Genomic DNA, 4,788 nt, shown 5'->3' on the forward strand with positions numbered 1-4,788 from the left:
TGTGCCACAAGCAGACTGGGGTGGAGGAGGAAGCCAGGAGTTCTCTCCTCTGGAGCTGCTCCGATCAGCACCTCCATAAGATATGCCGTTTCCATACACAAGCATGGGTTCGTATGCTTGGTGCCTCAGCCAGGGTGGGCCCAGAGCTCCAGAGCTCCAAAGGGCAGGTGGTGAGCAGTGAGAGTGATTTTAGGCACCCCACAGGATACTTCAGCCCGAAATGGTGCTGGTATCTCTGAAGGGCAGGCACCTAGAGCCTCCCTGGGTGACTGACGACTTGGTTCTAGGTGCTGGGTGAAACGATGTAGCTGAGGAGAGAGCCAAGATTCGAGATTCCCGCACAGCAGGCAGGGGCCAAAACGTGGCACTTTCAATGTTCTCTTCTGGAAAAACAGATAGGTCTTCAAAGTGCAAGAATTCAACTGGGCCACTTAAATAGGCACATCAATGGCTAATGTATTCAATGGAAGCCTATAGCAGAGATATTCAGTGATCAAATGACCTACATACATCTTACAGATTTCTTCCAAATATCAAATATAAGAGAAAGCCTATCTAAAGTCTCTTAGGTATTTTCAATGGTTTCTGAATTATCTGTAGGAAGTTCTGACTTAGTTGTATAGAGTCTGATATGTGTCCACCATTAAGTCCAGATCATGTTTTATATCAAAATTTATATTAAGTAAAGCCAAGTTACTTGATCTTTGATGTGTTAAAGTGTTCCTCAAGTATGCTTTGAGATGCTTTCATCCATTTTCATAGTGCTCATTCTCAACCTTCATCACAGGAAGAATACACAGACCTTCAGCAATGCATACACATTAGGAAAAAACTTGATGTCAGGCAGGTGAAGGGCTTCATAAATGGTGGATGAAAGCTCAGTATCTTTCCCTCTGTGTTTCCACTTGATTCTCCAACAATGAAGCTCAGCTGAGAGCATGTCAGGATTGGGTAAGTCACTTCTATACATGTCAGCATGGTGTTCCTCCAACGAATTGAACTTGAGTTGCCCCATGACTGAGGGTACCAGAGATAAGCACTTAAGAGGTTTTGAGGTGCTGTTCTTAGAATATATCTTTAAGTTCCTGAATAATATGCTCCACTATTAGAACACTTAGTGTTTCTTTATAATGACTCTCAGAAGTTAGTTGAGATTCCAAGTTGCCTTGCTGAGCTCTGCAGAATTTCCAGGGGAGTTTCATTTGAATATCAAGTTTGGCTGCCAAATTTGTGGCTTCTTCAAACCAAAACTCATGATAAACTTCAATATTTTCCATCATTTCATTGAGTGAATGTAGTACTACTGTCAAGCTACTGGCTGCAAAGAAGACATCAGAGGTTTGCCCCTGGAGATTTTTTCCAAAGGCTCTTGTAAATGATAGAACATTTTTAAGAACAACAATAGTAACAATAAAATCAAAATCTGTGATTGCACTGCAGAGTACAAATGCTCTGCCATCTATACAGTTATTCCAGCTAATACACATGTCACTATTTATACCATCTAAACATAAAACAAGTGCTTGCAATAGGTCCACTAAAATTTCAAAAGCATCATGCCTGCCTGTCCACTGTGAATGACAAATTTCCTTCAGTTCTTTGCCCCTTTCTTCACTGTTCTGAAAAAGAACAGAAATTACATTGTCAAGTTCTAAAGTAGTTGTGGTGATCGATGGAAAAAAGAACAATCTTCCTCAATTGTTCCCAATGCAACAGATACTCCCATAACAGGCACTGATTTTGCCAACCACATATTTAAGGCACAGAAAGAGCAGAGTGTGTAGATAGTTTGGGGATATTTCTCTAAAAGTCTAGAAGCAACAACTTTCATTTTGGAAGGAAACCCACTGGATACAAGGTAAGCCTGACCATGACAATACTCCATATTCAGCCCCCACTTCTCAGTTATCATTGTGTGAAATTTCACTGCCAGAATCTCTGCATCGGCTTCATAAGGCAGGAAGCCCACAAATTCCTCTCTCAGGTTATGAGACTTATTGACAAACCTCACCAACACAGGTAGGTGTTCCTCCCCTGCTATGTCCACCACATCACCAGTGATGATGGAGAAGTGCAAGTCCCTTACCTCCGAGAGTCTCCTCCCGAATACAGCTCTCACAGATCTCCAGCATCTGCTTCTGCTGTGTTTTTGAACAGAACAACATGTTCACCACTATTGCCTCAAAGTTCTTCCTTAGGACCTCTTCCCCAGAATTTATCTGGCACTGTAGTAGAGCTTGAAAGTCGTCAGGTGTGAAGAGACCTTCTGGGATTTCATCAGCCTCACGTCCATCCAGAGGGATGTTTTGCTTTTCCATAAGAATCAGGATTTCAAACAGAGACTTCAGATATTCCTTGTTTTCTTTCTCTTCCAGGCTTAGCACTAAGACATCTTCATCCTGCTCCTCGCCCCTTCCTTCAGCACCAGGTGTCTGAGCATTGCTGTTGTTGGTTTCTTTATGATTTTGCTCCTGTTCGCAAGTTGCATCAATTTTTTTTCTGTTTCCATGTCCTGATTTCATCTTCACTCAGTTCTTTTATTAGTCTTCTGTGTCTACTATGTGGATTGTTCAAATGACTGGTAAGATCAAATATTGTTGGTATTGCATTCTCTCAAAGAACTGTCCTGTAAGGACTAGTTCTACAGATCATAGAGGTCTCAAAGTGTTTGGCATATAATTGATAATGTTTATTTAGTTGATCAGGTGTTTAATCTTCTAAGTCTGCTCTCCTACTATTCTCCACCCACTTCTGGCATCTACCTGGCCGGTTCCTGTGGGAACCTGAAGAACGCTAGGTTGGATTGCATGCTCTTCCGCATGCAGTTGGGGGCAGCACAGAAGTTCAGCATCATCACCTGCCTGCCCACTGGCCGGTCGACCCGACCCTCCCCGCCTCCTCAGGGTAGCCGCTGCCTGTCGGGGCTGGGGAGGGGAGAGCCGGGCCAGCGACAGGCTCGCAGACCCGGCATGCAGGGGCCTAAAGATTTTCTTTATCTTCCTAGTAACTCAGCTATGCAATATAAATCACCCATTATTTTTGATGCTCTATTAAGGGAGATTTTCTTTTGTTTTAGCTGTGTATTTCACTATAATACTGTAAAATGTAGCATAATCATGCTTTGATTTTAAGTCCCATTCCTTTTGCAAAACCTACATAGCCTACCCAACCTTTTGAATCTTTCCTTTTGAAGTTCAGTAGCATTTATTGTACTATCTTTCCATTTACATTTGGAATAGCAATTTTCAGAATAGTTGTCAGAACATAGTGTGCAGTGTTTTGAGTCACTCTCAAATGACGTGTTACTAACAACAGTTAAAGCATCAAAATTTCAAACTATTTGTTTTTCAAAATAAATTAGAGTGGACTTAAGTTTATTTCTACAATAATATTGCTTTTTTATTGCTTTCTTGAGTGTGAGAGAAGGAACTGAGTTTACAGTTAATGTACTCGAAACTGTACATAACACCATAACACTAAATTCAAAATGTACATCATTTACCATTGTTGATGAGTCAGCACATGTAGGCATGCATTATAAATTATGACATACCATCTTGTGCCTTGACAGAATTTTTTTTTTTTTCTTTTTTTTTGAAGTCTCACTCTGTCACCCAGGCTGGAGTGTAGTGGCTTGCTCCTGGTCACTGCAGCCTCGACCTGCTGGGCTCTGGCAATCTTTCTGCCTCAGCCTTTCAAGTAGCCGGAACTACAGGCATGTGCTACCACACCTGGCTAATTTTTGATTTATTGTAGAGATGATGTCTCACCAAGTTGCCCGGGTGGGTCTCAAACCTGTGGGCTCAGGCAATCCTCTAGCCTCATCTTCCCACAGCACTGGGATTACAGGCTAAGTCACTGAGCCCGGCCATGAGAATTATAAGCTCCTATTTGGGTTCCACATTATTTTATATTCCTCTTGTTTTCCATCATATATCTAAACACAATAGATATCTCTGGGGGGAAAAAGGAACAGGGAAAAGTAGCTAAGGAAAATGCATAGGCATGACAATTTTTTTTTTCAATGTAGTGTCTTCCATCTTCACAAAATTGTATAATATGAGAGCTACTAATAGGTTTACAAGATAATATTTAATGACTTAACTTGCAATTTAAGGTTGTGAGTCTGTTAAGGAAGTTTCTTGTTCTCCTCAGTTGTTTTTTCACACTTGTATTAGAAAATCTACTTACATCCCACACTTCACAATTACCAAGCAATAACTGTAAACAATTATTTGAGATTAAAATCTGGAGTGCTGCTGTTCTGATAAATGCACACCTTTCTTTTTGTACAAAATTTGCTGCAACAATTCTAACCTAACTTGCCTTTGTGTTTTATGATTCATAATACGTAAGAGCCTTAAAAAGAAACTGAATTAACTTTTCTTTCTTTCTTCCTTACTTTTTCTCTCTTTCTTTCTTTCTCTCTTTCTCCTTTTGTTTCCTTCCTTCTTTTCTTTTCTTTTTTTCTTTTTTTAATTCTTTCACTAATTTGTTATTTTCTTTTTATTATTATTATTATAAAGATGTGGGATACATTTCAGGGTTAGGCAAACAAATGTTGATTTTTCAGGAACCCTTGTCAATAAGGTGTGCCCATTCCATTCCAAGGGGTTTCCCTCAACTGCCAATATCACCCCCCTCCCCTGGCAGTTTCCCACTACTGCCAATTCCTTTCTTATTGTGTTATAATGGTTCAAGGTCCACTTATGAGTGAGAACATATCGTACTCTGTTCTTTGTTTCTGTGATAGATCACTGAGTATGATCGACTTTAAATCCATCCAAG

The 4,788-nt window shown here is 40.4% G+C and overlaps 1 pseudogene; it reads right to left on the reverse strand.

The window, feature by feature from the left end:
- Positions 1-565: 565 nt before the first annotated feature.
- LOC103263784 lies at positions 566-2,851 on the reverse strand (annotated as a pseudogene).
- Positions 2,852-4,788: the final 1,937 nt, after the last annotated feature.

This window comes from Carlito syrichta, unplaced genomic scaffold (assembly GCF_000164805.1).
Source record: "Carlito syrichta isolate Samal-C Ts95f unplaced genomic scaffold, Tarsius_syrichta-2.0.1 Scaffold305258, whole genome shotgun sequence".
NCBI lineage: Eukaryota > Metazoa > Chordata > Mammalia > Primates > Tarsiidae > Carlito > Carlito syrichta.